The following is a 12,340-nucleotide window of genomic DNA, read 5'->3' on the forward strand; positions in this document are numbered from 1 at the left end:
TTTGATATCGAGTATGCGATTTATACATCCTTTTAGACATTTTTTAGCTAACTTAAAAAGAATAATAGTACTTTTTTCCCAAATAAATAGCGAAAAATAGCCTTTTTAAAATTTTTTAAATTCAATTGCATGTAACTTTGGACTTAGTCATGATTTTTAAACAATTCTTTCTTTATTTGATATATACATCTGTTGTTAGTCCATACATCTGTTGTTATGGAGAAAATCGGGAAATATTTGGATCCGCTGTTATCAAAAAACTATAGTAGGGTGGGTAAAAATGATTAAAATTTAATTTTCAAATGCGAATATCTCCTAAGTTATAAGAGATAATTAATAGCTACGACGAGGTTTTTTGTAGTGCTCGACGAGAAAATTCTATATATGTGATCGTTTTGAAATCGGAACACAGCCGAAGAAATAGGATCGTTTTAAAAATTGAACATACCCGAGGTACCCATTCAAATCGGACTAAGGGTTTAGAAGTTACTGATTTATTTCCATCTTTTTTTTTCTCATACCACTGTGCGACGTCTTACCTGGAAAAAGCATATAGATACGAAATTGACTCAAATGAAGTTAAAATTACTACAAATTTACTGGCTAATTGGTAAAAACTCGATATTGAGTTTAGATTGCAAACTTTAGCTGTACAGCTCAATAATAAAACCCATATGGTGCTATGTAATTCAATTATGGGACACGGCCTCAGCTTCTAATATTGAAAAAATTCAAAGATTCCAAAATAAAATATTACGAATGATAACAGCAGCGCCTTGGTATGTGAGAAATATTAACATTCATAAGGACCTAGGTGTCTAACTGGTGAAAAATTAAATAAAAAAACAAGCGGAGTCATATTTGAAAAAGTTAGAAGTTCACCCAAACCCACTTGCACGAACATTAATGAGAAGTAATGGCTACATCCGACTAAGAAGAAGGAATCCAACAGACCTGCGCTGATGATAGGATCTATAAATTAAACATAATTTTTCGTCCAACTGTGGTGGGACGTAAATAAAAATTAATATTTAGATTTAAGATTTGAACAAATTATTGATAGTTCACATTATTTTGATAAAATATGAAATAAAAAAAAAAATGTCTTCCGATCGGGATGAAATTTTCACCAAGGTAGTCCATTAGATAGTAATTATGACACAATTTTTCGGTCGAGAACTCTCGAAATGTTTTCTAACTGAAGCGTAAAATTTTTGAGTTAAAACATTTATTATGATATACAGTGAGCCTCAAAAAAATATTTGATTTTTTTTTAAATAATGAAAATCCTAAAATTTATTCATCGATTAAAATTTTAATGTATCGGTTTGTTGGAGATTGAGTTGAATAATAGATTCGATTGTGGAAAAAAAAATTTAAGTCGGACTGTAATGATTTTCATGATCCTAAAAAAATCAAAAAATTCGCGGGTGTTTACTCACGTTTGAGGCTGTGTGCATATTCCATTTGCATCCCACTACGAGACCAAAAAGCTCTTAAAGGAATAGACCTAAGCTTTCTTTAGAGCAAAAAATAAAAAAGGTCACATTTTGAAAACGAAAGTCCAAAAAATTGTTGATTTTGCAACTCATTTATTTTGATATACATATATCCCACGCGCATCGCACTAAGTAATTAAAACCTTCTTATAGGAATGGACCGTAAGCTTTATTTTGTGAAAAAAATCCAAAAAAGTGCCTATTTTGGAAAAAAAAAGTTAGTTTTTGCAAAAAAAAAAGAAAAAATTGTATGTCTTGAGTTACAAAGTATTTATTTTAATAGATATCCCACTCGCATCCCACTTAGCGACTAAATAGGTCTTCAAGGAAAAGAACTAAGCTTTCTTTTGAGCAAAAAAAAAAAAGATAAATAAAAAATGGGTCCATTTTGTAAAAAAAGTTTTTGCTTTTGCAAAAAAGTCAAAAATGTTTTCTTTTGAGTTACAAAACATTTATTTTGATAGATATGAAATTCGGATCCCACTTAGCGACTAAATAGGTCTTCAAGGAAAATATCTAAGCATTCTTTTAAGAAAAAAGAATTTTTTTTGAAATGTATATACACAGAAAAAAGAAATACATAATTGGAATGAATTTTTTAATAAATATTATTAATCGAACATGACTTTTTTTTCCCAAACTATTTTCATTCAGAATAAGAACATGTTCATAAATATTATAAAATTTTACATGACGGAAATTTTTGCATTGTTCACATTAATTTTTTGATATTTCTTAATAAATAACATTACAATTGCATTACGCAATGATTTAGTTCAAATATTTTTGTATAATAGCCCTATATTATCCAATGTTTTCAGATTAAACAACAAAATCTGAAACATAAAAGGTTTCAAAAAAATACATCCACTAACATTAAAGAATCTCATCTTCTTCTCATATTCTAGCTGAAAATTATAAAAACATAAAAAAAAATCGAAGAAAAATTTCAAAAATTTTTGAGCAACAAAAAATATGTATGTATATGTAAATGAAAATTTTAATATTTTTTTCAAGCCTCCTATATTTTATTTGAAAACAAAAATTATAAATTTTATGAATTGAAATCAATGAAATCAAAACATACTATTTATGTTGAAACTTTTTTCTGTGTAGTTATTTATTGTTTTGTTTGTTTTTTATGTTTTGTTCTTTTTATTAACAAAATTCTTATATAAGTACACAAAAAGCATGCTTTTCTTTTCAATTTAAAATAGAAATTATTTGGTTAATCGAATAATTTAAAATTAACCGATTAAATCTAAACCCCTATTAATTATTTGCTCAATTAATCGATTAAACCAGAATCCCGATTAATTGAATACCCTAATAGATATAAACGCAAAATATTATATGAAGATTGTATTATATTGGCAGGTGTATAAGATTCGGCACAGCCGAATATTACTATATTATTAGTTTTTTTACTGGTCTTGAGCGATATATATATGTATATAGAAAAACTGTGTTTTAGGGATATGAAAACTAAAATTTTATTTAAATATTTCTAGCCTTATGTCAATATGGACATCACTTCTACCTACATTACCAGGGATGTATGACTTCTACCTACATTACCAGGGATGTACAAAGTAACTAATGGATTTCTCTCTGCACTACTAGGAGCTAAATATTTATATAGATTGCTAGACAATAGTTACAATTACTGTCTATAAGGGATACACTGACTACTTGTAAAATTGCTGGGATATAACTACATACGAGTATATACATCTATCTGTACTTCAATTTTCAACAGCTTACATGGAGCAAGCGTTACTGGATAAGCAAGGAAAAAAAGAAACTACATTTTACACACTTGTCATGCTCAGCGTGTTGTGTGTTACGAGTATTTCTTCATCCTCATGTACTTGTAAGAATATGTATGACAGGAAAATTGAATGCCACACTCCATGTAGGATGATGTGAATGACGATGATGAAACTGCTGCAGACAGAAATCATCAAAATTAAACTTGAAGAAATTAAAAAAAAATTTAAAAACATAACAAACTTTTTAAATTACTACTATTGTTGTTGTTAAAAATTTTCATGAAACTTACATATCAAAATATGAAAAAAATTATTGGGATTTATCCCAAAACCTTTCTTTTTTAATTTAATTTTCTATAGAATTTTGAAGGCTTTTGATTAGTAAATCTATTTTATTCGACCTTTTTATACCCTCCACCACCATAAGTGGTGAATGAGGGTATATATAAGTTTGTCATTCCGTGTGTAACATTGAGAAATATTCATCTGTGACCAATAATATATATTATTGATCCTTATGAAATTCTAAGTCGATTGAGCCATGTCCGTCTGTCTGTCCGTCTGTTTGTCTCTGTAAAACACGCACACGTCCAAACTGTGAAAACAAAAATGGTAGACTTGCAAAAAAACTGTTTATTGTTCTCCTAAGCAGTTTCGTATTGGAAATCAGCAAAATCGGATCAGTGGAACCAGAGTTATGGACCAAAATGTGAGACAACCTAAAAAAAACTTGATAATTTTAACATAGTTTTCGTTATTTGTGCAAATGTATTGCAGATAATACCATAAAATTGTACACACGTTATTTTTATGTTAAAGGGACTAACTCTGGTGAAAATTATAAGAATAGGTCCATGATTTCTCTTAGCGCCCATACAAATTTCTTCCCGAAATATGGTTATATGGTCTGTAAATGCCTACAAAATTGCAGTATCCACACAAAATTCAGGAAAAATAAGTTTCGTGTTTAAAAAAATTACAACCCCAAATTTTTTGTGGATCGGCCAATATTTGACCGTAGCCCCCATATAAAGTTCATTTCCAAAAATCACTTAAATAAGCATAAATGTCTTATAAATATCGCTATTAAGTTGAAATTCGTCATAAATAGTTCCCATATATACCAAAACTGCAGTAACTAATTCTATGAAGATCGGCCGATATTTGGTTATAGCTCTCATATAAGGAATACTTTCGAAAAACACATTAACCTACATAAATAGCTAAAAAATATCAATATCAAAACAAAATTTTACATGGATCCATAATTTATACTTAGAAATCATACTACAGGATTTTGTGAATATCGGTCCATATTTGACCATAGCTCCCATATAAGGTCCACTTCCTAAAATCAGTTAAGTATAAATAAATCTCTTAAAAATATCTTTATCATGCTAAAATTCGGCAAAAATAATACTCATATACATAGAAATTACTGTACTAATTTTTATGCAGATTCGTCGATAATTGGTCATAGCTCCCCTAAAAGGCCCATTTCCGAAAAAGATATTAACCTTAAAAAATATTAAAAACATATCGATATCAAAATGAAATTACGCACAGATCAGTAATTTGTATCCAGTAATCATACTTCTGGATTATGTGAATATCGGTCTATATTTAACCATAGCTCCCATATAAGGTCCACTCCCGAAAATCACTAAAATCCTCATTAATTTCTTACAAATATAGTTATCAGGTTGAAATTCAAAACAAATTTATTCAATATATAAAAAAAATCGATGTACAAAATTTTATGATGATAGCCCATAATTGGTCATAACCTCCATATAAGAACCACTTCAGGAAAACACATTAACCTGCACAAATATCCATAAAAATCTATACTGAACCAAAATTTCACACCGATCAGTAATTTGTATCCAAGAATCGTACTACAAGATTTTTTAAATATTTGTGCATAATTCGGCATAGCTCCCACATAAGGTCCACTCTTGTTAATAGCGTTGTTTATATGAAATTCTACAAAAAAAGCCCTTAAATACTTAGGATCATAATAGGTCATAGCATCCATATATTTAGTCAAAATGGTACACAGATCAGTAATTTGTATTCAAAAATCATAATACTGAATTTTGTGAATATTGGTCCATAATTGGCCACAGCTCTCATATAAATACATAAAAATCACGTAAAAATATTTTATGACAATCGAATCATAATAGGTCATAGCTCCCGCAAAAGTCCCACAACCAAATGTTTTGAAATTTGTCTAAATATATTTGTATACCCTTTTTTTATACTCTGTTTCTTCACTTGAGGTTAAAAGGGAAAAATGTTGATCCAAACGTATTAACTAATTATTAAGTATATAAATTGTTAAATTTCATTTCATGAGGTCCAGACTTAAACTCGACAACACTTCCCCTTTGCGCATGTGAAATTTCATTAAAATCGGACTAAGGGTTTAGAAGTTACAGATTTATTTCCCTCTTTTTTTTCTCATACCACTGTGCGCCACTTTGACACTCAGATATTGTAGATCGTTTAACCCAGTTCCAACAAACTGTTAACGGTTACCTATGTAAGAAAATAATAATTTACACGAAGATTTAGAAAAAATAAGTTTAAACGACAATTTCTCTATTAAAAGACAATAATTAACTGTGTCAAACGTTCTAATAGGAATTTCAGTTATAAATTGCTGAATTAGATACAATTTTTTGTACATTTGAAATAAAATATCTTCTGCGTAAACTAGTCTTTCTAACAATTGTTATATTATTTCAGCTTTTATACTATCATATTTAGGTGGAGGGTATTTAAGATTCGGCACGGCCGAATATAGTACTCTTACTTGTTTATACTCTGTTTCTTCACTTGAGGTTAACAGAAAAAAATGTTGATCCAAACGTATTAACTAATTACACTAGTTTACAAGGTTTTTGCTCATGAATTGAAACATATGGGGATGTATGTATTTAGGTCTTCCAACTTCGGAAAAAATATTTTAAAAAATCCTGGACGTCAAACTTTTGAGATATTTCTTAAAAACTAAACATATAAAAATGTACATTAAATTAGGACAAACAAATTAAAAGTGAAGTGTTTTAGTCTTTTTTTTATAATTATTTTCATTTGTCTCCCTCACGACACTCCAACAGTAGTCTCCTAGCATATTCTGGTTCCAAAAACCTTGATAATTAACATCGAAAAACTTCAAATCTTGATGGGAATGCTCTCCATGTTCGTCACTCAGTGTCCGAAGTTTTCCGGGAAAAAATCCACATGAGAATGTAAATAGTGAATTTTGAGGGACATATTTACGCCCATCAGTTCAAAATTATGTAATAAATTCGCAACAATAATTTTGACTTTTCTTATTCCCCAAATATTCTTGAACAACAAGTTTAAAAGAATTCCATGCTGCTTTTTCAACATCGGTTAATAGACACTCAAATTTGGTATCACCCAAAAATTTTCTTATTTGAGGACCCACAAATATCCCTTCTTTTAATTTAGTCTAAGAAAGACTCGGGAACACGCTGCATAAATATTGAAATGCTGGTTTTGTCTTATCTAAAGCTTTTACGAAATTTTTTAATGTAAATAAGCATTTTGCAGTGTTTATGTTATAGGAAAACCTTGATTTGACTGAATAATTTTTCCGCAAATAAAACAAAAATGGTCTGGGCTTATTTTACATTTTCTATAAGACATTTTAAAATAGTTTTTACTTTAGAGTTTTGTACTTAATAGCGATTTATTAACGTTTATCTACAGGAAAGATGTCCTTTTAAACAGTATTTATTTTTTTCTCGTTAATTTTTGTTGGAATTTGTCCAAATAATACAACTCTGAAAGTATCTGGTAGCTTCTCCAGAGTGTTGAGTACCCAGAAACGATGTAAATACTTAATTACCACAATTAGGTACACTACAGTATGCATTAGTAGTACTCAGGGCAGGTGAAAAATAAAAACCCATATATCTCAAAATTTTGACGTATAGCTGGGAAACAAAAAATGTTCAATTAACTAGCGTCCGTAGCTCTTCTCAAAAATATAAGTTTCATTCCATGAGCAAACAAAAATGTTTGATTTATAAACTAGTGTTATTATGTATATAAATTGTTAAATTTCATACGTTCTAATAGGAATTTAAATTATAAATTGCTGAATTAAATACAATTTTTTGTGCATTTGAAATTAAATATCTTCTGTGTAAACTAGTCTTTCTAACAATTGTTATACCATCATATTTAGGTGGAGGGTATTTAAAATTCGGCACGGCTGAATTACTTGTTTTATTTATTTACTTGTTTTATTTATTTTTAAATAATATAATTTATTGAGCTTTAGGTCACTTTTATATTACAAAAAAAAAAAACAGTGATATAGCAGTGATGTTAACCAATGTTAATATACAGTGATATATATTTTGACTCAATAATTTTATGTCTTGAGTTTGATAAGTATCCAACTCGCTTCCTACTAAGCGACCAAAAAGTCCTTCAAGGAAAAGACTAGAGTATCCAAAACCGAAACCGAAAACCGGTCAACCGGTTTTTTCATCTTTGTAAACTCCATCGGTTTCGGTTTTTTTAACTTTTCGGTTTTTTAACAAACCGGTTTTTGTAAGACGGTTAAACGGTTTTAATTAAATATATTTTCTAAAGCTCATTCAAACATATTTATGAAAAACTTTGATACCATTTTTAAAAATATTGATTTATTTTATAGAAAATTGTAGCATTTTACAGCATTTTACAAGTCCTAAGCAGAGAAGCAGTTGACCCTTTGGATTGCTTAGAGACAAATGCACTACAAAATTAACTTTTAAAGTGACTACACAATAGATTACTTAGATACACTTATGTGACAATTGTCTTTAAAGTAACCAATTGACTTCTCTATGCACTACAAATAGCAAATATGTGTCATATGGAGTCATCCAAGTTATCAGACATTATAGATATTTACTGTCTATAAAGGATACATTTACTACTTGCTTAACTGCTGGGTCATTAGGAGATGAAAATTAAGATTGGATGATACTTTACAGCACGATCGAAATATTGATGATTTTAAAAGGCAAGTCACTAGATAGATGCCTTAAAGATTATGGCTTCAAACAAGTATTCATACCAAGATCTTATAATCAATATATACATCATTTTCTCAGAAGAACAATTATAATTTTAAAACTTTAACTATTTAATTTCTGGTTAAATTTAAAAAATCCTTACTTTTGGGATCACTGTTGTGTATTTTTTATATAAGTAATCGAATTTTGGTCTGAAATATGACTGATCACAGATCGATGTATTTTGCAGATGTATTTAATAAGTGGACGTGGATAAATTTTATTTCTGTAAAAACTTTAGCGGACAATTGCGAACATTAACAAAAAAAATTAGCCAAACCGTTTTCCGATTTTGGATAAATCGAAAAAAGTGGGCGTAAAAGTGGACGTGGTCAAGTTTTCATTCCATAAAAACCTAAGTTGGACTATGGCCAACATTTAAAAAACCTAACACAAAACTGCCCTTCGTTTATGAAAAATCGAAAATAAAAAAACAAGGTCCACCTTAATTGTCCCCCTCTAACTCAGTGATTGAAAAAGTTGGTTCACTTGACATGAAATCACCCATATATATTGTTTAATACGATCACTTATTCACTTTTCCACTGTTTTGATGTTTTTTCTTAGAATAAACAAAAAACGTTGTATTAAAATTAACAGCAGAAAAATATTTAGTTATTTCACCATATTATATTTAAATAAAAATATTTAATAACCTTTCCGAAGACATAAAACACAAATATTTCCAATCTAGTCTTTTCCGAATGAGATATTACAGCTGGTTTAAGATATAACAGACATCCTTGCCCTTGTAAAATTAAACATAAGATTTTGCCTCGAAAATAAGGCTGTGTATTTTATTAGGCAATTTGAATACTTACATAAAAGCGATTTGCTTATTGCTTCACTATAATTTATTTTAAATGGGTTAAAATACAAATAATAAAGAGTACGAAAATCTCCTTTCAGTTGTTTTATTTCAAAGAATGAGCTTAAGACTGGAATCTTAATGAGTTTGGTTTGAAATGCATATGTATTTATATAATTACGTTTGTCAGTCATATTTCTTTGTATGTAGATAATAAGATGAAATGAAATCATACCAAACAAACTAACAGAAAACTTATGTTTGTCTTTGTCATTAAGAATGTTTTCTTTACGTTTTTCTTTTCATTTATTTATTTTTGTAGCTACAAACACATTTATAAATACAATATAAATACCATATTTTGCCCATTATTTTAGCCTGTATTTTATATTCATTAACTTGTTCATATTTTTTTCGCCTCGAAACTCTATATATACATAAGTAATTCTTTTGTACATGTTTACAAATTCATTACCAACTAATCGTTTATTTTTTTCTTTAAGGACGTTTTTTTTGTTTCTTAAGATTACAGCAACACATACAACAAAACCATTTACCCATTTAATGGGTCTGTAGAAATTATCACAAAATGACAATTTGTTTGCCATACAAATGAGTTCATTTTATTTTTCTTAGACGGAGTTTTTCTTTCTTCCTTTTTACATTTTTTTTTGTTTGCTTTGTTTTATTTGTGCCAAAACTCATTTAAGGATTAAGCATAATTTCTAACTTCAAATGTACATTCGACTGAATGTCTGTTTATGTTGCTCGTTTTTATTTCTATTATTTCTACTTTGTAGTTTTATATTTTCTTTGTCTTTTAGTTTTATTTGTTTTTATTTAACTATTTGACTAAACGATCATAGATGCTAATCCCTCTGTAAGACCCTTTAATTTTCTAATTTTTTTTTTTCATTAAGATTTCTTTATGTTTTTGTGTGCATTAAGATTCTATCTTTTTGCTGTTTAGACAGTAAACACATTTACACTGTAGATTTTAGTTATAGGGGATTTTTAGGATGAAATTTTAATTAAGTCATTTAATATATATAATGATCTCATAGCCTAGGGAACTTCCTTATATGGTGGATATATTAGATTTAATTCATGAAATTTCGTTCACATTAATACTCTTTTCAAATAATAAATTTTAGTTAAACATTTCTTGGAACAATCCTTCTCGTAATTTGCGAATATACAAGTACTATAAACAGTTATGAACTGATTAAAAAATAAAAGAAGTAAGAGTACTGTATTCGGCCGTGCCGAATCTTAAATACCCTCTACCTAAATATGATGGTATAACAACTGGAATAATATAACAATTCCTAGGAAGACTAGTTTACGTCGAAGATATTTTATTTCAAGTGTACAAAAATTTTTAACTAATTCAGTAGTTTATAATTGAAATTCCTACTTAATAATTAGTTAATACGTTTGGATCAACATTTTTCCTTTTTAACCTCAAGTGAAGAAACAGAGTATAAAAAAGGGTATATATTTATATATATTTAGACAAATTTCAAAATATTTTGGTTATTGGACTTATATGGGAGCTATAACCATTTATTGGACTTATCATCGTAAAAATTGAACAAATTTGTTTCGAATTTCAACTTGATAACTATATTTTTATGAAATTTATGAGGATTTTAGTGAGGGAGTGGGCCTTATATGGGAGCTATGGTTAAATATGGACCGATATTCACAAAATCCAGTATTACGATTGCTGGTTACAAATTACTGATCTGTGCGTAATTTCATTTTGATATCGATTTGTTTTAAATATTTATTAAGGTTAATATCTTTTTCGGAAATGGGCCTTATGAGTACTTAACTGATTTTCGGAAGTGGAGCTTATATGGGAGCTATGGTCAAATATGGACCGATATTCACAAAAACCTGTAGTATGATTTCTAAATATAAATTATGGATCTGTGTAAAATTTTGTTTTGATATTGATATTTTTTAGATATTTATGTAGGTTATTGTGTTTTTCGGAAGTGGTCCTTATATGGGAGCTATAACCAATTATCGGCCGATCTTCATAGAATTAGGTACAGCGATTTTGGTATATATGTGGATTATTCATGTCGAATTTCAACTTGATAGCGATATTTATAAGACATTTATGCTTATTTAAGAGATTTTCGGAAGTGTACTTTATATGGGGGCTATGGTCAAATATGGGCCGATCCACGAAAAATTTTGTAGTATAATTTCTTTTACCACGAAACTTATTTTTGCTGAATTTGATGTGGATATTCCTATTCTGTAGGCATTTATAGACCATAGAACCATATTTCGGGAAGAAATTTGTATGGGGGCTAGGAGAAATCATGGACCGATTCTTATCATAAAAGTAACGAGTGCAAAATTTTATGATATTAGCTGCAATATATTTACAAAAAATGTCCAAAAATATGTGAAAATTATCAATTTTTTTTTGAGGTTGTCCCACATTTTCATTCATAACTTTGGTTCCACTGTACCGATTTCGCTGATTTTCAATACCAAACTGCTTAGGACAATAATAAACATTTTTCTTGCAACTCTACTAAGTTTGTTTGCGTATTTTGAACGTGAGCGTGTTTTACACAGACGGACAGACGGACAGACAGACGGACATGGCTCAATCGACTTAGAATTTCATAAGGATCAATAATATATATACTTTGTTGGGTCTCAGATGAATATTTCTCAATGTTACACACGGAATGACAAACTTATATATACCCTCATTCACCACTTATGGTGGTGGAGGGTATAAAAATATTTAGTTATTTCACCATATTATATATAAATAAAATTATTTAATAACCTTTCCGAAGACATAAAACACAAATATTTCCAATCTAGTCTTTTCCGTACGAGATATTACAGCTGGTTTATGATATAACAGACATCCTTGCCCTTGTAAAATTAAACATAAGATTTTGCCTCGAAAATAAGGCTGTGTATTTTATTAGGCAATTTCAATACTTACATAAAAGCGATTTGCTTATTGCTTCACTATAATTTATTTTAAATGGGTTGAAAATACAAATAATAAAGTGTACGAAAATCTCCTTTAAGTTGTTTATTTCAAATAATGAGCTTAAGACTGGAATCTTAATGAGTTTGGTTTGAAATGCATATGTATTTATATAATTA

The sequence above is a fragment of the Calliphora vicina genome, chromosome 1 (genome assembly GCF_958450345.1).
Source record: "Calliphora vicina chromosome 1, idCalVici1.1, whole genome shotgun sequence".
NCBI lineage: Eukaryota > Metazoa > Arthropoda > Insecta > Diptera > Calliphoridae > Calliphora > Calliphora vicina.